The sequence below is a fragment of the Cnephaeus nilssonii genome (assembly GCF_951640355.1).
Source record: "Cnephaeus nilssonii genome assembly, chromosome: 6".
NCBI lineage: Eukaryota > Metazoa > Chordata > Mammalia > Chiroptera > Vespertilionidae > Cnephaeus > Cnephaeus nilssonii.
In genome coordinates, this window is record NC_137077.1 from 31814984 (window position 1) to 31839595 (window position 24612).

Genomic DNA, 24612 nt, shown 5'->3' on the forward strand with positions numbered 1-24612 from the left:
AAAACAATTTTTAAAACTCTGATTTTTTTGAGCCCTAACATGACAGCTTGTATTGAATCAACAAAAAATGTTATATTTAGAAATTCTGCATTTAGAAGGGGGAAAAAAAGCATTGAAGTTTATCAGGCTCCATCAATGAGCAGAATAATAACAACTTAACAGTTTTATCAAATTAAAACATTCTTTAGCATTTCCATTCAATAAAATGGGACAATCAACAACAGGCTGTTTAAAACTAAAACTTCCCTACAATTTCTCTACTCATCCTCATTCTGACCACACAACGACTCTTTTCAATTCAAACCATGCATTCTGAGGTTCCCTTTCTCACCACTCACAAACCTTAGTGGAATGAAGGGCATTAAAAGTAAGTAAACAACCAATAAATGTAACTATGTTACTGAGTCATGTGGGGAGGAGGGCAACATGCAGAGAAAATGGCCAAGTTGTTCACGTTGGTAAAGCAGACTTTGTTCCATAAACTTTCCAAGAACACTGGTAGAATGCTTCATTTTGAATTCATTCAAATCCATTTAAAATTTACCTGACTACAGCAATTTGACTAGGTTATTTCTTGCTCTCACAAAATGCCAGGCCTATTAACACACCCAGGAAAAATATAAATATGTTCAGCTTGGTATTTTGACTTATGTTTTGAAGATCAGACCAGTGTGAACCTACAAAAGAAAGCTCTGTGACCCTTCGTAGGGGAAGGAGAATGAAAGCTGAAGGAAATCTGCAACAAAGCATCATAGCACAGTTGCATCTAAGAAATCAATTAAGGCACTTTACGTCCTTCAGTTGATTATACTGGTGTTATCAGGAATTTGTATAAGCTGACTTCTCTGATAACACAGCCAACATTTATTGGGCACTTCAAATGCAAAATGACAGTTCTGAGTTGTCCATGAATCATCTCTTTGAATCCTCAGAACAACCCTATGAGATAGGTAATATTACTATCAACACTTGGCAAATGAAGAAACTGAGGCAGGTACTGAAAGGTTAACTAACTCACCCAAGGGAACCCACTTTGCATATGTTTGAACCAGGTTTGTAAGCAGGCAATCATACTCTAGAGCCCACATTTGTGACCCGTACAACTGCCTACGTCTGGAAAATCCTATCATTTTTCATCTTCAATTCTCAGCCCTCCTCAAAAAGGCTCCAACAGACAGACCAGAATTAGGTCTCCTTGTGTTTTCCCATAACACTTCATACTTATACTTCTCCACTTACAATATTTGCCATCGTACAGGGTGGGACAAAAGTAGGTCTACTTGGAAAATACAGTTGTTCTATTGGAAAATAATACAATAACCATATATATTAAAGAGCTAATATGCTAATGGTCATCACGCCATCACGACCAATCAGCAGGAGGCTGCGTGCTTGGCGAGGCGCATGCAGGTGGGCAGGGACTTGACGCTGCGATCTTCTGGACAAAGCTGCAGCGGCTGCCTGAGGCTCAGGCAAGCCACGGATGGCAGATGCTGCTGCCCAGGGCTGGCCCAAGGCTCAGGCAAGCCGCCGATGGTGGCTCCCGCTGCCTAGGGATGGCCCGAAGCTCAGGCAAACCACAGATAGCGGCTGCCGCTGCCCAGGGCCTGAGGCTCAGGCAACGAGGGCTGGGCTGAGGCTCAGGCAAACTGCGGTGGCTGCGGGGGCCGAGGCTCAGGCAGCCACGCAGCTGGCAGTGGTAGCAGCAGAGGCATGATGGAGGCGGTGCCTTCCCCTGATCAGCCATGGGGAGCGGGCCTAAGCCATCAGTAGGACATCCCCTGAGGGCTCCCAGACTGTGAGAGGGGCCAGGCCGAGCTGAGGGATCCCCCTCCAGTGCATGAATTTTCATGTACCAGGCCTCTAATTGATAAATAATAATTCAAGAATAAACTGTGTTTCGTGTACTCAATTGTAAACCCACTTTTGGCCCACCTTATATGCTGCAATTGCTTGCTTAATGTCTGTCTCCATTTTCATATTATAAGTTTTATGTGGACAAAAGTCGATATATCTTGTTCATTATTAAAGCTAGCACTGTCCACTATATACAAAGAATTCAAATCTATATTAATAAAAGAGAAAGATGCAAATGGATCGTACCTTTACGACGCCCATCAGCCAATCAGGAGTGAGTATGCACATTAACCCAACAAAGATGGTGGGTTGATTTGCATACACAGGTGCTGAGCGGCCGGGGGTGGAAAGCTTGTGTCATTGCCATGGCAACGACACAGGCGTTCTGCACTGCCCCAGCCACTTCGGGCCTCTGGGCAACGTGGGAAGGTGGAAAGGTGGCTCCCGGCCAGAGCAAAGGCGGAAAGGCAGCTCGGGGCCAGAGCAAAGGCAGTGCTGGCAGCCAGGGGAAGGAAGGCCCATTCTTGCACGAATCTTCGTGCATTGGGCCTCTAGTATTTCATAAAGGAATGCATAAACATTTTACTGTTGTTTTAAAAATCTGTTCTGTCAAGGGCTATTCAGAAATTTCTATTAGTAACTACAAATATTGACAATTCCCCATTAATAATAATAGCTAATATGTATTCAGTGCTTACTATCCTAGGTACAATTCTAAGTAGTTACTTAATTAATTTTATTTTTTAAGATAGCTCTTCTCTTTTTAAAAATATATTTTTATTGATTTCAGAGAGAGGGAGAGAGAGATAGAAACATCAATGATGAGAGAGAACCAATGGGCTGCCTCCTGCATGCCCCTTACTGGGGATGGAATTGGCAACCTCCTGGTTCATAGGTTGGTGCTCAATCACTGAGCCACACCACCAGGATCTAAGTACTTAATTTATATTCAATTACTTAATGGTCATATTTTTTTACGTAAGAGGAAAATTAAATTTTGAGAGGTTAAGTAACAAGCCCCATATGACCCATATCACACAGCTAGTGAAATAGACAACCAGGATTTGAACACAAGCATCTGACTCTAGAGCCTAAGCTGTACACTGCCTCTAAATAGGAACAATTTTCAGTGTTAAAATCTTAACTCTTTTATGCTATAAAGCAGTTAGAGAATTAGAAAATTTTGGGTAAGATGTCCATTCCTTAATCTTAACATATATTTAGTAAAACATAGTAGACTGATCAAGATAAAACAGAAATGAATAGCCTGTACTTGTCTCTAATTTTCTTCAAAATATTTTAGAAACTTTAAAAAGATTACTTCTGATTTTTAAAATATAAGAATAATGAAGAATAAGGAAAATACTTCAACTAGTTTTGACTGAGGTAGTTGGTATTCAGCATTTTTCATAAATAATGAACATTATAGTTCTAAGTAAGAATTCCAATCTAACAAAATATACATTTGCAGTGTTACATGATTTTATAGATTCTATAATCAATATTTTGAGATTATCACCTGTTAATTTTTTATATTTATAGCTATTTTTAAAGTAGACTTTATGGATAACTTGTGATGGTTGCTTGGATTAACCCTTTACACTCGCTTGCTTTTTTCTCAATTCCTTTATTCTACTTGGGATTAATTTTTTAAATACCCCACATTTTACAAAGCGTGGCAGTAGAATAAAAAACTGGAGTTTCTTTTCATATAAACTTATTTACTTGGATTTTTTTGTATTTCAAATTATTGATACATTCAATACAATTCGACATATGAGCTGCTACCAATGCTAACCGTGTTGAGTCACACTTGACATCCGAGTGCAAAAGGTTAAGGAAGCCCTATTTTCTCATATAGTGCCAAACAGCTCTTTGCAAGACAAATCACTATAGCTCAGATAATTTTCTGATCACAGAGTAGACATATTAATATCTAAGCTAAGAAATAGAAATGTTTCCACCATATGACGTTGGTTCACCAAAATTTCAACTTGGTATGTAGCTACTAATGACAGACCTGATTATAATCTTAAGTGATTTTTAAAAAGGACAATGAACTAATATTGTCCAAAATATCTGTATGTAACTTGAATCTAATTATGAGTACACAAACAGGCAAATCAAGAAAAATGGCCTGGACTTTTTAAAAATGTTTATGTCAATGTCAAGACAAAAAGATGGCAGGGTACCATTTATAATTAAAGGAGATCTAGAGATAAGTGAAAAGTAAATGTGAAACCTGATGATTAACTTGAAGTTGGATTTAAATAGATAAAATGTATAAAACAAATTATGTGACAATTAGAAAATGGACTAGATTAAGTAATATTACTGTACTAATATTAATTTCTTGGATGTACTAATGTTTTTTGTGGTTATGTAGAAAAATGTCCGAGTTTTTAAGAGTGTTAGTCTGCAACGTACTTACAAATAAATCATAAAAGAAAAAGAAAAAAAAAGAAAGAGAGCCCTGACCCACGTGGCTCATTGGTTAGACCATCAGCCTGCCCACTCACAAAGGGGGGTCGGGGGGGGGGTCAGGGGTTGATTCCTGGTCAAGGGCAGGTACCTGGGTTGAGGTTCGGGAGTGTGGGGGGCAACCAGTCTCTATCTGTCTCTTTCTGTCCCTCTCCCCTTCCTTCTATCTCTTCTATTCTCTCTGAAAAGCAATGGGAAAAAATATCCTCAGGTGAGAACTAACAAAAAAAAAAAAAATAGATACAAGAGAAAGAGAGGCCAAATGTTAATAATTAGCAAGACTAGATTAAAAGTTTATATGGGTGCTCATTGTACTACTGTTTCAACTTTACTGTAGATCTGGGATTTTTTAAAGAGATGTAAACACTGCCTTATCTGGTTTGGCTCAGTGGATAGTGCATCGGCCTGCGGACTGAAGGGTCCCAGGTTCGATTCTGGTCCAGGGCATATGTCCAGGTTGTAGACTCAATGCCCAGCAGGTGGTGTGCATGAGGCAGCTGATCAATGATTCTCTCTCATCACTGATGTTTCTATATCTCTCTCCCTCTCCCTTCCTCTCTGAAGTCAATAAAAATCTACACTAATAAAAGAGAAACATGCAAATTGAACATACCTCCACTATGCCCAGAAGCCATGCCCAACAGCCAATCAGGAGTGAGTATGCAAATTAACGCAACCAAGATGTCTGCAGCCACGGAGCGAGCAGGAGGCTTGGGTTTCCCCGGCAATGGAGGGAGCCAAGCTTCCTGCCTGCTTTGGCCGGCCCTAGCCTCCGCTCAAGGATACAAAGTTTCAATTATAGAATATAAATAAATCCCAACAAAAATGGCGGCAGACACAGAGCTGGAGAGAGCAGGAGGCTTGGGTTGCCCCTAGCGATGGAGGAAGCCAAGCTTCCTGGCTGGCCCTGGCCTCCACTCCGGGCTACAAAGTTTCAATTATAGAAGATAAATAAATCCCAGATACCAGGGCCTCTGCTGGGGATGCTGGGGGGCATGTCTGGCCTGCAAACCACCCCTCGCCCAGGCTGCCCCATGCCCCAAGGGATCCCCCACCCTGATCCAGGACACCTTTCAGGGCAAACCAGCCAGCCCCCACCCATGCACCAGGCCTCCATCCTATCTAATAAACGAGTAATATGCAAATTGAGTGTCACTCCAACACACAAGATGGCTGCCCCCATGTGGTCAAAGATGGCTGCCCCCATGTGGACACAAGATGGCTGCCCCCATGTGGACACAAGGTGGCCACCACAAGATGGCCTGCAAGGGAGAGTAGTTGGGGGCGATCAGGCCAGCAGGGGTGGGCAGTTGGGAGGGACCAGGCCTGCAAGCGAGGGCAGTTGGGGGTGATCAAGCCTGCAGAAGAGGGCAGTTAGGGTGACTAGGCCAGCAGAGGAGGGTAGTTGGGGGCGAACGGACCTGCAGGGGAGGGCAGTTAGGGGTGATCAGACCTGCAGGGGAGGGCAGTTAGGGGCAAACAGGCTGGCAAGGGAGCAGTTAGGCATCAATCAGGCTGTCAGGGGAGTGTTTAGGGAGTGATCAGGCTGGCAGGCAGAAGCGGTTAGGGGCAATCAGGAAGGCAGGCAGGCGAGCAGTTGGGAGGCAGCAGTCCTGGATTGTGAGAGGAGTCCTAGATTGGAGAGGGTGCAGGCTGGGCTGAGGGACACACATCCCCGTGCATGAATTTTGTGCACCATGCCTCTAGTCCTATCTAATAAAGAGGGAATATGCTAATTGACACTCACACCATAGCAAAGATAGCGGTGCTCACAGCCAATAAGGAGGGAATATGCTAATTGACTACCACACCCTCAAAGATGGCGACGCCCATAGCCAATAGGAGAAAATATGCTAATTGACTGCCACACCCTCAAAGATGGCAGTGCCCACAGCCACAAGATGGTGATGCCCAGTCCCCTCAGCCCCCCAGGGCCAGCCTGAGGCACAGGCAAGCCTTGGATGGCAGCTGCCCAGCCTCCCAGGGCCAGCCCAAGGTGCAAGCAAGCCTCAGATGGCGGTAGCCCAGCCGACCAGGGTCACCTGAGGCTCAGGTAACCAGGGCCAGCCAAGTCTTGCGCTGCCGGCAGTGGCAGCAGCAGAGGTGTGATGGGGCGTCACCTTTCCCTGATCGCCAAGTTGCCTCCCGCCCTTAGGGCTCCTGGACTGTGAGGGGGGGGCAGGCCGGGCTGAGGGATCCCCCCTACAGTGCATGAATTTTCATGCATCAGGCCTCTAGTATATATATATAAAAAAAGAGAGATGTAAACACTAAGAAAAACTCTATATCCAAATAATTGTGACATATTTTAGATGTTTAGTTATAACTAGGATGTTTTCAGTTATAACAAATGTAAAGTCAAAAATAGTAAGGGGCTGGCTGTGAGTCTGTTCCAACTCCTATGTTCATAGCAGTACAAATTACCATAGCTAAGATTTGGAAACAGCCTAAGTGCCCATCAGCAGATGAGTGGATTAAAAAACTGTGGTACCTCTACACAATGGAATACTACGCTGCTATTAAAAGAAGGAATTCTTACCATTTGCAACAGCATAGATAGTACTGGAGAGCATTATGCTAAGCGAAATAAGCCGGTTAGGGAAAGATAAATATCATATGATCTCACTCATTTGTGAAATATAATGAGCAACATAAACTGATGAACAGAAACAGATCCAGTGACAGAGACACATTGATAAGACCATCAAACCTTAGAGGGAAGGTAGGGGTAAGGGAGAGAGATCAAACAAAGGATTTATATCCATGCATATGAGCCTAACCAAAGGACACCAACACCAAGGGGGTGAGGGCATAAGTGGGGGGGGGAGGGGGAGATGGGGAGGCAATGGGGGGATAAGGACACATATGTAATACCTTAATCAATAAAGAAAAAAAATCTGAAAAAAATAGCCAGGGCTTATTAATTAGATTGTGATCTATAAGTGCCTAAATGTTGTCATAAAAAGGAATTCTAAAATAATTACCGTATTTTCTGGCATATAAGACGTCTTTTTAACCCAGGAAAATATCAAAAGTCGGGGGTCTTATATGCCGGAAAATACGGTATTTGGGTTCTAAGCAATCTGATATACACTGTCAGAGATTTTTCTAACCTACTGTATTTTCTGGCATATAAGACCCCCGACTTTTGAGAAGATTTTTCTGGGTTCAAAAGTCATCTTATACGCTGGAAAATATGGTATGTCTAAACTGAAACCTTAGGCTTTTGTGACACCTTCAGTTTGCAAATAGAAAATAGAGGTATCTATAATAATAAAAGGGTAATATGCTAATTAGACCAGACAGCATTCCAGATGTCCTTCTGGACGAAGCTGGGGCTGGAAAGAAAGTCGGTTCCCGGGTGCCAGAGGGAAGCCAGTGCCAGCAGCCAGGGGAAGGAAGGCCTATTCTTGCACGAATTTCATGCATTGGGCCTCTAGTTTTTAAATAATAGTCTCATATTGATAAAGAGATAAATTATATATATCTTTCTTATCTTACTCTTTTATATACTGTTTCTCTTTCCCATTCCTTCATTCACATTGACGTGTACTTTCACCTTGCCAAACAAATTACCTGTATAGTAAGTATTCACTAAATATTGTTAAATGAATAGATCAGTATGAGAATAATGTTTGTATCTATATCACTCTAAATGTAGATAAGAAAGTTTATTAAATTATATGCTACTTTTATTTATTTATATTAACTTTTACATTTAAGTTTACCCAGAGGACCCAATGAGATGCTGGGTTGTCTAACATCTACAGAAACAAACATTTATCAGAACAGGCAAAATTAATACTAGGCAGCCTTAACATGCTTCTACTATGAATATTCTGTAATACTTCTATTGAAGACAATTTAAAAGATTCATATAATAAATTACTCTCTCAGACATCAAGGCTCCTCCAAAAGTTGTGACTACTAATAAAATGGTAATTTTTTTAATCAGAAAATTATAATCATTAACCTTGTTATGACCGTCTGGTAACACAGAGTTCTTAATCATAATTTCAGAAATAATTATCTTCCCTTTTGTTATCTATCTATACACATTCTATATAATAAAAGCCCAGCAACTGAACTGCACAATGACCAGAATGACCAGTTGACCAGTCGGTATGATGTGCACTGACCACCAGGGGAAAATGCTCAATGCAGGAGCTGTCTCCTGGTGGTCAGAGCACTGCTCGGCTGACCGGGATGAGTGGCTGCTGCCGCTGTGAACTCCAGGCTGATGGGCAGGAACCTGGGCTGCGATCATCACCTCCTTGCCCCAGGCTCCTCCTCCTCACTCCCTGCCACCTCCTCCAGAGGCCAGCAGGCTGCACAGCACTGCTGCTGGGCTCATAGAGCTGACCCTGGAGGCTGGGAGTCAAGTTTGTGGCCACCACTGGACTTGGACCTACACTGCCGCCTCTCAGTGCTATTATCCCTGGGCACAGCCCCGACTGGGTCCCCTGGAGACATGAGTGCTCAGGCTCCAAGGAAGATGCCGGACCAGGGAGCAGCACTCAGAGGGCGGGTCCACAGTCGCTCAGCTGACCTGGTGAGTGGAGCTCCCACAGCGGGCCAATCCCCACAGGCCACGCACTCAGCCAGTGCATGAATCCCGTGCACTGGTCCTCTAGTACTTATGTAACATACTAGAGGTCTGGTGCACGAAATTCGTGCATGGGGGGTCCCCTCAGCCCAGCCTACACCATCTCCAATCCAGGACCCCTCAGAGGATGTCCGACTGCCGGTTTAGGCCCGATCCTGGGCCTAAACTGGCAGTCGGACATCCCTCTCACAATCGGGGACCACTGGCTCTTAACTGCTCAACTGCCTGCCTGGCTGATCACCTCTAACTGCACCCCCTGCTGGTCCTCTGTTCAGTCACTTGGTCGTCCCTCACTAACCCCCCTGCCAGCCTGGTCACCCCACACAGCCCTCTGTTCAGTCGTTTGGCCATCCCTCACTAACCTCCTAGCTGGGCTGGTCGCCCCACACAGCCTGTTCGGTCATCCATTCAGTTGTGTCTGTTGCGATGGTCACTTAGGCTTATATATATATAGATATTGTGTGCATACTATATGTATAATATATAATTTTATAAAATATGTATATGTTATATAACAAGTAAATTTGTGAATCTACAACAGGAATATTTAATTTAAATATTTTAATCCTTTTAGGAAGTACTTGAAGTTCTAATAAGTCCTGTACAACCATGGGTTTTAACAATATTTACTAATTAGTTGATACTTATGTGTCCTTATGTAGCCCAATATTATTTTCCATATTACTTGGACTTCTTTATACATGATTAAAATCTGCTCAAGGGAATAATAATATACATTTCCTAACCATGCTAAGTTACATATGTTTTCTTATTTAAGCAGTAAAATGACCTAAATGATGAAAATTATTAAAATCCCCATTTCACAGATGAAGAAATTAAGGCAAGGAGACTTTATGTAACTTGCAAAAATCACACAGCTAACATGTGATGTAGGTGTAAAATAAACTTAAGCATTCTGACTCTAACGCCCAATGATAATGATAGCTATATGGCCTCCTTAGTAAGGTATCATGAAATCAGAGAAAGTACCAGAAACCAGCCATATCTTCATATGGAAAAACACTTAAAAGTTTCAGATTTAAACAGAGACTAATGGAAAAATTCAAACCTATATTAAAAAATATTAATTTAACAGTAAAATTTAAAAGTTCATAGAGATAGACCATGGGGTTAATTTTCATTCCAAAATGCCTTATTATTCCCAGGAACCTGCAGTCATACCTGATTGAGTTTTCTACCCAAAATTACAAACACTCCTGCCTGCCACCCAATAAAATCAGTATGTCATGGCTACAAGTTAGAACAACATATTAATATCCTATTAATCATATCATTATTTACCAATTCATCACAGTTTTCCATGTGAATATCACCCTATAAGATGTTGACCCTGACATACTTAAAAATCACTATACTGTAAAGAGTCTTCCTGCCAAATTAAGACAACAAAAACTGATCAGATAAACTTTCTGAGCAAAGATACTGTCTGTCCACAAAGATATTATTTCCATAGTTATTCCATTATAAAGAGCTTGAGAGAGAGATTTGAGAAATTTTACAGCTATACTTCTCACAGTAAGAAGTTTCCATGTATAATGTGCACTGGAAATTACTATCTCTCAAAAACAGTTCCAAATGGCCTTTAGCAAGAAACCCTTTACAGAATTGCCCAGATATCTGGATATCCACCACCTTGCACATCATCTTGTGCCATGCAAAAATGAACTCATTCAGAGAGGAGAAATTAGAAGTTTATAGCACAATCATGTTATTTATTTATAGTGTCTGCATTTCAGTAATATTTATTCAGTAACTAAAATAATGCCTGGCATAACGGGTTGTAAAATACATTTGTTGAATGAATAAAGAATTGTCTGCCACTAAAATACATAATCCTATATAATAAAAGGCTAATATGCAAATCGACTGAATGGCGGAACGACCGGCTGCTATGCGCAATGACCACCAGGAGGCAGACACTCAACGCAGGAGCTGCCCGCTGGTGGTCAGTGTGCTCCCACAGGGGGGCGCACCACTCAGCCAGAAGCTGGGCTCACAGCAGGTGAGCGCAGCGGCAGTGGTGGGAGCCTCTCCTGCCTCCGCAGCAGCACTAAGGATGTCCAACTGAAGGACATCCCCAAGGGCTCCTGGACTGCGATAGGGCGCAGGCCAGGCTGAGGGACTCCCCACCCCCGCAGTGCATGAATTTCTTGCACCAGGCCTCTAGTGGGTCATAAAGTTCTGAAAGTACTTTATTATGTAGAGCAATAGTAAAATTTGATGATTAATAGTGAGGTCTTTGGAACTGGACTGTTTGACTTTATATCCCAGTTCTGCCACTCATTACCTTCAAGAAATTAGGCAACTCTGTTTCATTTTCTTCATTTGTGAAGAAATGGGATTAAAAATAGGATTTTTGTGAGCCTAACTTTGGCACATAATAAGTCCATACTGAATGTTAGTGCTATCTCTATATCTGTCTCCATAAGTATATCTCTATATGAATAGAGAAAGACCTGGGATCACATCTTGTGGGTGAATTTTAAAAACTGTATGTAGTTTCAGCTGAGATGCAAAAGGGAAAGGTATTCCTACCCAACCACAAACTTCTTTAAACCCAGTAGATAAATTACAAGTACACAAGGTGGCATTTCAAAAAGTAAATATAATTGTCCCTTTGAAACCTATAATGGGTAAAATAATCTATACAATCCTTAGTCAATGACCTTCATTTGCAATCACTCTATGGGCGTTTTGGAGAAATTGACAGTATTTAGTGGGTAAATGGTATAAGCATCTGTGCAAGTCAGTGTTACTACTAAGGCTTTTAAAAACGTGGTATAGCCCTAGCCGGTTTGGAAGCATAAATACACACTAGATTTTGAAAGTGGATAGAGTGTGGCACTGCGGACTGAAAGGTCCTGGGTTTGATTCCAGTCAAGGGGACATGCCGGGGTTGCGGGCTCCATTCCAATGGGGGTCTGCAGAAGGCAGCCCATCAATGATTCTCTTTCATCATTGATGTTTATATCGCTCCCTCCCTCTCTTTTCCTCTCTGAAATCAATAATATATATAGTGATATAATTTCACCTTCTTGTAGAAGAAAGCTAAGAAGAAAGACAGTTAATAAAATCTGAAGTCTTTCTGAAATTGCTACCCTACTAAGCTGTGAACTACTAGAATTTAGATACAGATAGAAGTTTTAATTTTCCTCCCTCCACAAGGGATAGAAGAGCACCATCTAGTAGAAATATAATGTGAGCCACAAATATGAGCCTCACATGTAATTTGAAATGTTCTAGTTGCCACATTAAAAAAGTAATGAGAAACAGGTGAAAATAACTTTAATAACATTATTTAAATGGATATATCCAAATATAATAATTTTAACACATAATATTAAAAAACTTAGTAAGATATTTTACATTCTTTCTTTCAAAATCTAGTGTGTATTTATGCTTACAGCAAATCTCAATGCAGAATGACTACATTTCAAGTGCTTCAATTGTGGCATGCGGCTGGTGGTTACAACATTGGAAAGCACAGATATAAATGGATTCTGAAAGCATTTCTTTATACTTTTTACTAATCATATACTTCTTCCTCAAGAGCTAAAATGTTCTCAATATAGCTATGGAAGTTCATTCAATCCAGATAAATTAATAAGCTAACATATCCTAATAGCTCAATTTTACTAATATTTAAAAATGCAAAATATATTTCAGCTAAGAAAAATGAAATAGATGGAATCACTTGGTCAAAATTTTATTTTTGTGTATTATATGCTAAGTAACAGTCTATAATAGCTCTTATCAACTACTCTATAAATTTAAAAGCATCTAGTATATAACACTTGCCAATATTCTTTTATTGAATATTTCTTCCATACCTTTAAGGTAAATGAAATGGGTGAAATAATTAGATTTTGCCTATAATTTACTATCTATGGCATGATTTTCCTTTACTGAACTGGTGATGAAACAGCACTGGTCTGATTTAATACTATAAATTCAGAACAAATGGGAAAGCATTAAATTCAGAAGTGCTTCTGGACCATTAACTTCCATGCTGATTTGACATGCACCATAGTACTCAGGCAACAGACTCAGGAATATAACCTATTCCTAAAGCAAACAGTACTTTATCTCATAACCATCTGGGGTTCCTGTCCTTAGGGCCACTTGTGTATTGTTGTCTGGTATATTTTAATATCCTGAGGTACAGCACTAAGACCTACTTTATTCACGAAACTCATTTTGCTAGAAAAAGAAGAATGACACAAGAGATTATAGAGGGAACACAATTTTGGGTGAGGCCCTTGTTTTCATTATTTAGCAGAAGAAAATCATTGGTTATATATGCTTTCCAACCCTATGGTTTTTCTAAGGTACCAATAAAAGTGATACCATTCATAACATGGACAGTGGTCTCTTTCATATATTGCCTATAGTCGCAAACTTAAGTGCCAAGCAGATGGTTGAAATCTGTTTTGTATAAAATGTGTGCTTTTTTTCCCCCAACTGTGTTCTTTGTATTCATATTCAGCCTAGGTTTTAGCCATCAAAACACTGGCACTATGTCGATCATTAGCAGCATTTCAGACAACTGGCAACTAAGGTATTCACTGTTCTCCACAAAATGTTCAGCTAATATTTCCCAGATGTATAATTAAGGCAAAAGATCATCTTCTTAAATTGGTATCAGCACTTGGATGGCTTCTGGCTTTCAACAGATTATTTTAATGGAAAACAATTTTATATCAAAAATAAGGGTTCTTTTTCTCAGCTGTTTCTGTTTGCATGTTATACAGCTACCCATAAAAAGAAATCTATAAATTTGCCCAAGCTTCACCTACAGTCTAAGGAATCAGGATCTAACTAATGCAAAACCTCTCACGTTACTTTTACTATAAACTTCTATGATGTACTGGATTTGTATAGATAAGTTTCTTCAAGTTAATATTTCCTGATTTTCAAAATATTTGTACGATACTTTAAAAAGCAATAGTGGGTGACCTGTTCCACCTGAACAGAAAATAACTCTTTTTTTGTTGTCCAATGATTTGTTCTATAAAGTGATTTATTTTAATAATTATGTACTAATAAGTGAATTTTAATTTGCATAGGTTTTAAAGCATGGGAATAAGATATATTAGCAAATGCATTATTTAAGTAGTTGATATACTGATACTTCCAAAAACAACAGTTCCTGTATCAGATTTCCTACATATAAAGTGGGAAGAGATCTTTTTTAGGATATTTCATTATTAGCAGCCAGCTGTCAGACAACTATGGCTATATTGTGGCTATTTAGGTACAAGTTACCTGGAACCAATACTCATTAAGTGAATTCAACACAATTATAGTTGTATTAATTACAATTTTTTAAAATAGGTCAATACGTTTCTTTCAGATATTTTATATGCTAAAATAATGTTCAACTATCAGACTAGTATGTCATCAAACAAAAATATATAATTATTATTGATGTGCTGATCATTTTATATTTGCTAGAAATTCAACCTAATGTTCAAAGTTTGAATTTAGTGGCTTGCATTCAGAATTATCCAAATATCTTTCTAAATTTTCTAAGTTTAAGATGACTCATTAGCATTGAGGGATAAATAGTGCTATACTCATTTGAAAGTCTATTTTACAGATGCAAGGCTAAAACCCAACTAATTTGAGGGACTTACACATCACAAAGTTTTAATTCTTGATTTAGAAGCTGTAGGAACATATGCCAACTTTGTATATATCACTAAATGCCAGATGATAAAATACATTAGCAGTAAGTTGTACAGTTGAATGATTTCCAGATTTTCTTACTCATTTAACAGTAGGATATTTGCACATTTACCTTTGGTCCTAGTTTTAAATGTACTTCTGGTTCAATAAGGCACTTTGCTGTTTGTTTGTCTTTTATAACCTTTATATCTATACCAAGAGAATAAAATAACACCAATTCTTTATTCCTAAATTCAAAGTAGAAACAATAGGATGTAAAAATGTATATTAAAATTATTCATTAAATAATTAATTTTAACATATTGCCAATTATATTGCTATCCCAAATATATGAATCTATATTAAAACTTGTAATTAGTTTATACAATGACTTCATGATACCATGCTCATATTTTCAAGATATACATAATAAAGAAGGTGCTTGGCTATGTAGTCAAAGATTATGTTGCTGATGCTATAACTACAATTTTTTTAAAACATTGTGTCTAAAAAAATATGTAATCTGCCAAATGTAAGATATTACCAATATATGAACATTCTCCTCTGAAATAATACAGCTTTTTAAATGCACCTTTCATTGGTTGTTCTTCTACTCCTTGCTTCATAGAGTTCAACATTTCTTTTCTTAAAATTGCCAACCATCAACTAGTACATATTAGGTTGGCTGGCCAGATGCTAAAGCTAATAATTGTCTAATTTATTTTGGAAACCACTTAAAATCTTTCTCTAGACTATCTATTTGTAATCTTAATTGATTGTGCAGTTTTCAAGTTCTACGTTTTATTTATTCATATAAAAACAATTACTGTTTATTGACCCAGTACTGTCCTAATGCTCTACTATTTTTTTTAATTTAATCTTATTCCTAAGGTAGGTTTTCAGCACTTTGATGTAAAATGCAATTCTCATACTTTTCATATTCTCCCACAGTGTCTTTTCAGTAATCCATATGTAATTTATCTTTCACAATATTTGAAATAGTTGAGGATGGTGGTCTCATGCACCTGAGTTTCAAATACATAAAATATGAATCTTATCTTTTGAAGGACATAGCTTCAAAATGATTCATAGCAAATTGAGCACTCAATCCTAAATAAGAATTATACAGACTATTTAGACTTGAAACTCCTAAAACATACTATGGTTACTTGCTCCTGCACACCACCACCCAGCCGACAGGTAAAGTAAATGGAACAGTGATTCCACAAGCACAGGTTTGTTTTATGGGCTATTCTACCTACAAAAAGCTGCTTAAAGTCAAGATGTCTGACCACTAGAGTAAAGAGCTAGGGATCTTGCAAAGTTAGTTCGGGAGATGACATTTGGAGATTTTGAGAGAGTTTAGAAATGATACCGCCCATCTCTGCATTTCACAGATGCATACACTAAGAGCCAGAATCTCTTCTCAATCTGTAAGAAAGAACTAGAACTTGAGATTTCACATCCAGATAATAACACTTTCTATTATGTTACAATTTCCCCCAGAACCAATGATGATACTGACAAATGTATATTTTTATCAGAAAGGAGGAAATTGTTGTATGCTTCAGCAGCAAACACTCAAAATCCACAAAAAACTGTCTATTTGATATGTATGCCTTAGATCACTAACACTCAACTTCCTCATCTCAACCTGAAATCTCAAATTTTATGCAATCAAATGCTGACTTACCCAACTTCTTATATTCAAATTTTCTATCAAATACGCATCACAATGCCACCTTCAGATTTTTTAATGCTAGAATACTATTATTTGTCCCTTATAGCTCATGCCAAAGGATCCTTTGTTACAAGTGAGAAGTGGGAATGGATCTTGTTTGTATTCCTATGAAATCTTTCTTTCAAGATTTTCTCCCCAAAACTGCAGCTTCTTCAGTATTTTGTAGGATTTATTCAAAATCAATTACTCTATAAGTGAAAAAGTTCCTCTTGAATTCCAAACTTCTGTTACGTGTATGTGTGTATAGCTATTACATCCCACAAAATAAGTACTTCACATTACTATTACTAATGCCCAATTATGCTTTAATTTACTCTATATATTCTACTCCTTCACTCTGAAACTTTAAGTTGCTCTCAAGATCTTCTGGATATGCTTTTATTTTTCCAGAAGAATGCTTTTTTAAAGCATTAAATATTCCTAAACGGTTTGTAGATCAAATTAGATCCATTTTACTGTTCAAGTAATGCTAAATTTTCAATAAACAATTACACTACCAAGTTTATACGTCATAATCCTTAGGACTCTAAAAACAATATCTTTTTTTTTATTTCCTAAATTCTAGCTATGTTTATGACTCAAGGGAAATAGTTCATGCCTTAGCAATAGAATTCACTGTTATCTGTTTCTCCATTCAGGTGTTCTGTTTGATTAATGGTCTTTAGAATATTACATAAAAGTTTTCTTCACATCCTGATGACACTATGGGAGAGATGACAATCTGAATCTTATATTGTATATTTGGTTATCACTCATTCAAAGTCAAAGTTGAATTGGTGAATGAATTAGTTTCAAAAATTAAATAGTTTGATCACCAGTAAATTTCTTTCTCTACTAAAGAATAGGAACACTATACATTATCTTAACAAATCTTCAACATATATCTCTCTTAGTGCAGATAAAGATGAAAAAAAAATAAATATTAACATTAGTTTTATGTGGTATCATCCTGCAAACTGTCTTTAAACATATTACAAAACTCAATAGCAAATAAATAAAAGGAGGGTGTTGAAACAAAGGGATGACAGGAAAGGAGTAAAAAAAGTCTTTGGACTTTGTAAATTATTACCCAACATACTCTGGCCCAGGTAAATAACCAAAGGAAAAAGTTGTGGGCAAACATGTAATACTTTAGCTCAATAAGTAGCATAAAAATGTGTTAGAACTTTATCAAGCAACCTATATTAACTGCGAATAAAAAATTAATATCATAAATAAAGCATTACTTTTGTTCATTTTGTGTTCTCTGATGTGAATGCGTATTTCTCATTTTCAGTGTTTGTGTTTCTTTTTCACTAGAATGCCCTTTTATTAGATAAATTGGAAATTGTTTAAAATAAAAAGTCACCAGATTATATGTGAAAATTCCATAACCACTTCATAAACAACCTACCACCTTGGTATCTTCATCCTAATTAACGTAAAAACAGAAAACCGAACCAAAACCAGTACTAAAGTAAACGATTTACTACATTTAAAAAATGCATTTTAATTAAAACATACCAGGAAAATACTAATTGGACCTATATTTTCTTTTACTCCAGGATTAAAAATAATCAACATGCAAAGCAGACTAACCTTTTCCTTTCTGTCCTCAATAATATTCCTGAAGCCCTAAAGGAGAGAACACATCCTTTATGAAATTGCTGCTCAGTGTCCCAACTGATCTAACTCTCTTAAACTATCAATATACAAATCTTATACAGTTTTGAGGGTGACTTTTTTTCTGGCCCTACAAAGTGAACTTCATTTCTTCAAAATACATCTTTTCTCAATGCATCTGATTATTAGGTTTTGGTGTGACAGAATTGACTGGGATGGGTAGAGCAGAAACGTATGCACAGAACACAATGAACCCCTATGCATCTCCACAATAAGAAACATTAAAAATGAAGCTACTAATACATCTTAAGAGAGATCATACCTTCTGTTTTTTTAACATTTTCTTTTCTAAAAAAAACAAAACACATTCTCTCAAAGATGTGAAAAGCAGAAATAGATACACTGTTACATATGAAAGTTTCAATGGGTTTGCTTCCAGAAGTATTTCTTTATAGTGTTCCTCTTACCTACAGTATGTGTTGGCACTGGCAGGTAGCCCTAGTAATTCGTAGCCAAATTATTTTTGTCCCTGAAGTACGAGAATTCTCCATAGCACATGAATGAGACATGGTTTACTAGTTTACACACATCTTTATAACTGCAAAAAACCAAAACTCATTCACAAATGCTTTCATTTCAGCAAAGAGAAGGGCTACAGAACACCAGAGATATCCAGTTTGAATCCCTGGTCCCCATTCTCCATGAGAAAATGAAGACATAAAAACCTTAACTTCAATTAAGAACTTTGGTCCTTAATGCAAGAAAAAGCAACAGATTTCTGCACACCACACTCTACATTACATTTAAGTCAAGACATTTCAGTATAAAGAATTAAGAAAAAAAACACACATCTTTTAGTAATAAGCCTAAATATCTCCACATCAGAATTCATCACAACCGCATAGCAGTTTTAGATAATGTGGTTCACAATAACTAGCATCCTTATGCTGCATGATCACCAGCTACATTGATACACTGCTGGACCACCTTCAATCAGTTATAGAGAAAAACAGGAAAATGAAATAAGCAACACTTAGAAATAAACATATAACACAAGTGATGATTCAGCCACAGCAAAAAAATTAAAAAAAATCTCTCCAATCTAAGGCAAGACAAAACTAAAGAGCCAAGTGCCTGAAATGTTACTTAAATAATAGAAAGAGAGATTTGAAATACAGTGAGCCAAGTTCAGGTTTGAATTGATTTAAAGTTAGACACTGATTTCAAATGTCTATGAACATCTACAAGCTTTTGTTTTTAATTTTCCTTCTGTCATGTTTTATGGGTAAGAAAAACTCCTTAAACTACCTTGTAATAGATTAATTGCTTTCAAGCTGGGTGACAAAAGGGCATAATGACCGGGAAAAAAAAATGATACAGAAGAAACAGAAAAGGCATGTTAACCAGTTTATCAACAAACCTGGGTCATTCTCATGAAGTACCGATTAAGGCTCAGTGGTTCTAAACTGGCAGCATTCAAGTTGGGTTCATATTTGGGTTTTTTGTTTTGTTTGTTTTTTTAAACCACCTGTCCTAAAACGACATTGTTTATGCTAATTATCTTTGTTTATGCCACAATTCTGCTTGTTTACTACATTCTTTTAAAATACCATATCCCTCTAAGCAGTTCTCACCAGAATTCTTCTCAATCCTGTTTCGGTCTGGTCCTCCTCGGCAGCCCACTGAGCAGAACGCAGCTCTACAATGAAGGCGCAAGAGCTGGGAACAACTTGGAGTCTCTGACTCCTCAGGCTGGCAAAGGCTGAGAGGACTGCTGAGGTTTCACTCAGGCTCCAACGGAAAAGGATACTGAATGTGTAGAAATGCAACACCCCCCTATTGGACAAGCAGAACCATACACAACTGTGTCTCCAGAGGAGACGTATAAAACTCTCTCAACTAGTAAGTGAAGAGAGGAACAGCTAATTCTAAAGGGAAAGGAGACCGGCTATCAAACTGCAGGAGAAAACACATAAGATAAAAGAGACAGAAAGAGGTCTTCTCCTGAACCATGATCAGGTCTTGATTAAAAGGAAGGGATGTGTAGCATCCCCCTAAAGGGTGTGTAAATAAATACTGTTCCCTGAAGGAACACAGTATAGTCGTTAACTGTTTTCTTCTCTAGCAACGCCACTCATTCGTCTATGTCACACTATAGGCTAGCATTACCACTACGTGTAGTTAACATTCACATGTTGTGTTTAATATAAATGATGATGCTATCAATTGATGAACAGGAAAGGGCGGAATGAATGAGGCAAGAAAGAATTTGCTATGTTTTAGTCCATTTCTTGTTCAACAAATTTTTTCCATTAGAAGGAAAGTATTCCATGCTGTGGTTAAATCTATGAACATCTTTTTATCTGATTGCCATCATCTGGGTCAGAGAACTGACATAATAAAGTATATGTGAATTAGTTAGTACAACAGAAACATATTAGTTTATTTCCCATCTTATTAGTTAACCTCATTGAAATGATAAATGAATAACAAATTATAGAAGAAAGCAAAAATCCATCATTATACTTAGTTAACTAATCTATAAAAAGGAAGGTGTTCAACCTACAGAATACATATCTGTGTTATGCATATACTCATTAGGAGGCTGGAGAATTGACAGTGGAAACAATAGATAATAAAGATCAGATGTTATCCATAAATGTACTTTTGTGTTTTTTAAATGCGTTATAAATGTAATCCATTTGAAATAGCTTCAAGCTCTGTGGAGAAGTAATGTGCTGAAGTATTAGAATAGGTCATTTAATTTGCCTCTCAGGTCTGATGCATATACAGATTTTAGTTAAAAGCTCCCTAAGAGCAGGTAAATACTTTGTCATCTGCTTATTATATTTAAGAAACATGTGAAGTAATCATAACATTCACACATTTCTATATCTGTTAATCTGCTCAACACTGAGCAGTATACAATGCCACCTGACATTTAACCCTTACTTGTCTTGGTAATCAGTCAGGTCTCTGCTAAGCCTTCAGGACCGTCCTCCAGTGTGAGTGTGACAGAAGTGCAGTTTGCCCATTGCTTCAAGCAAGCTGCATTCCAAGCTACTATTATAGCTCAGTTAACTTGGAGGCTTCCTGAGAAGGTAATTAAAATCTATAATCAATGATAGGCACCTTTTCCTCTACAAAGTATTAGTAAATAAAAAATAATAAAATGAACAAAGGCAGATATCAGGACACCCTGAAGACATAATGTCAGAGTGACAGGTTTACAGTTGCCTTCAGGTGATAGAATGTGATCAGGTAACTTTCCTTCGATTCACAGCTAAAGATTACCTGCTAACCTGACTGTCTTATTGTTTTTAAATCCCAAATTAAGGCACATAAATCTGTCTGAGTAATAAGTATTTTATAACTATGGCCAAACTTTAGGTAATTAAAGTACTGCTAATGTCAGAGGGATCCTTGTAGACCGCTAATACTAATTTTCCATGGTAGTTTAACCAATTAGTTTTTCATAATACCTTATGTATATGGCTTCAGAAAAACACTTAAAAGTTTCTTAATGTGAAAAAAAATTGTCCCTTTAGTCAATATGACCACAAATAAATATGATAGGTATATAAGTTAGATTTTCATTACAGAAGAGTAAAACCTTGTGACTGAGGAAAATACGCAATCTGTTGTCTGCACCCGTTTTGAGAGAAGCAATCAAGTAGGTGATACTATGAACTTAATTTGCTGCATCCTACTACGTTCAATCCCAATTTTTCTATTTATTATGAAACTGTTTTCTTAAGCTATCATCTTACACTTGCTTTTTACTGAAGTCTCTAGCATAAAGCAGTTGGAAAGTGACAAGTAGTTTAGTCATAACACTAATTATTATCAAATAGAATAAATATAAAGGAAAGAAAGAGAATACAATGTTAATGATAGTATCAAAAACTCATTTTTTCATTCATCAGAAATAAACTAATATTAATATTTAAGGCAAAATTTAAATATTTTCATTCTAGGAATATGAAAAAAAAAGCTATTCCTAAAGAAAAATTCTTACCTCATAATTTTTTATTTTTTTTTATTTTCAGGGAAATATATAACTTCACTATCTTCATTTAAAATTTTTTAGGAGAGTTCAGACTTTCATTCTTTTATGACGCTATTGCTAACGTTTAGATCATGTTGCCAATTATGTTCCCTCTAAATTGCTTACAAACAATTCCTTAGGATATACCTCGCCTATTCACCTCTCACCTGAGAATTGTGTTTTTCATTAGTCATAATCAATTACGACAAGGACGCTTGCAAGTAAAAATAAAATAATTCTTCTTTACATTTTAGAATCACTCTTTACCTCCTGGACATTTTTTAACAGACAATGAAACTGCTACTAGTTTTGAATTTCTTAACAACTGCATATTAGTCTGACAGTATTGACCATCTACATTTCTAGGGCTGATAATACACACATAGCATGTATAAATCCAAATTTTGATTCTGATTTTTAAGTTTTGAATATTCCTTAAAGTCCCAACTAGTCTAAAGGTTGCAGAGAATAGCAGAAGATGGACATGACTCTACAAATAAAATTATATAAAAAGATCACATAAAACTTCCAAAATACATGACCCCTAAGCAACTTGTTTATAACCTCCAGAGCAAAGTTCTCTATCTCACAAAGAAGTTTAGAAGACTTTCCTTCAGATTTCAGACTAAGTTTGAGTGAACAACTATAGCAGGTGAGTAAATAGAATAAAAATCAGCACTTGATAGAAAAACCCTACTTATTCAATGAAAGTTGCAAATATTTGAAAAATGCAAAGAAAACCTGACTCTATGTGATAGTATAGTTATAGAATATATACCTCCTCTGGAGAATATATGTATTCACTATTGAATCTGCAAGTTATATACTCTGTGTGGATGACTATATCTATACCCACTCATACACATTCAATGTAAATAAATAGTAATGATTTATTGAGAGTTTTGTATATATTACCAAGTATAACCGTAGGTGAAATTATTAAGACATTTTATATTATATGACAGTTTTCAAAATTATTTTAGCTACTAATATTGCCACACATGCTGTCTATACTAACAACTCTATTGATTATCACTTGCTTATTTAATTAGCCAGTTAGAAAAGCATGCCTCTAGGTGACAACAACAACAAAAAGAAATTCCCATCAGGAGGGAAAAAAATTGTTAAGAGATGTGAGCATCAGAATAGGAAAAGTAAAAGTTTAGTTTGAAAGAGATAACTGAAAAAATACAAATAAAGTTCACAGCAGGAAAGCTTGCCTATATAGAGAAATAGGCTACAGCCTGTTAATATGTAACTACCTTTTTATAAGAACAGTCTGTTAACATGCTTACGAATCAGACTCAGGAGTTTTATTTTCAAAAAGTATAGAGTTGAAGAATACTGTTATTTCAGTGATACCCTGAGCACATGCTGGGAAAGTTACTGTTGTATATTAACAAACTGCTATATTAAGCAATATTATATTCCAATATTAATAACATCAACATATACATATGAAATAGGCTATATTTGCAAACAAAAGCTATTTGAAAGAGTTAATGTATAAAACTTGAAAAGATAAATTCAAGCTATTAAGAACACTCAATCTTTCACTGAAATTATCTAGGGAGGATTCACCTTAATTAAAAAAAAAGATGAAGAAGAAATGAAAGAAAGAAGACAGTATTAAAGTGTATATGTTGGCTATTTTACTTTCTTCCCTGCTCTGATATTGGTTTCTCTAATTTTGGCCACATCAACCATTATTTAATTCTTAATATCCTTCTCTTCAATTGCTTCACTTCTAGAATGTTTTAATCTTTGTCCTTTCTTTTTTCATCTTTTCATATCAAATTCAGTTGTTTGAGCGATGAACAGCTTGACTTAGCATATTTTTAACCAGCTGGTCTAGCACCTAGCTTGCATTGCATAGTCAGATACAACAAATGTTTATACAGAAGGTAGCTTTCATGAAATTGAAAAAAAAAAGCCTGGGTATTATGCATCCTGGCTTTTTTTAGCTTTTTTTAAAAAATTCACCATACAGAATACAAAGTTTGAATTCTTTTTAATGGCAAACAAAATTCTATTTATAGTTCTAAAAATGAACTTATGCTGGGATAAGAACTCAAATTTTAAAAAATTTCAATGTGAACTTATAGAAACACTAACAAGGCTAAGATTCTTGCAAAGCCCTGCTTCACTTACATCAACATCAAATAGAAGGATATTGCACATATTTCTCCAAATAGGAACTTCTTAATTACAAATACACGTATTGCCATTAGAGCAAAAGGGGATATATTGTAAATCAAAATTTAGTTTAAGACAGCAGTGCATAAAGTGGTCACGAAAACTTAGAAAGGGATCATCCTATTTCCCTTTTTTTTCCCATGACATTTCAAAAGTAATCTAAGGGATGGCTGCAATATTAAATATTCTTTAAAATAATCTGCTCTCTTATATCAACAAAAGGTCATGTGCTTTACTGAGCAGCTTCCAAAGTTTTACGAAGGATCACAGAGGAACTTACAGCCTCCGTTTGAACCACCACTAAAATCTTCTGTCACCCCAGGAATTGCCAGACAGAGATGTTGAAAATGGTTAACAACTCTGCACAAAAACAGTTAAAAAGGTGTGGAAGGG

General features: G+C 37.0%; 1 protein-coding gene across 7 annotated transcripts in view; it reads right to left on the reverse strand.

Moving 5' to 3' along the window:
* The window catches only part of SOX5 (SRY-box transcription factor 5), a 950952-nt gene that overhangs the window by 358147 nt on the left and 568193 nt on the right, over positions 1 to 24612 (reverse strand). The gene's annotated exons all lie outside the window — the stretch shown is intronic.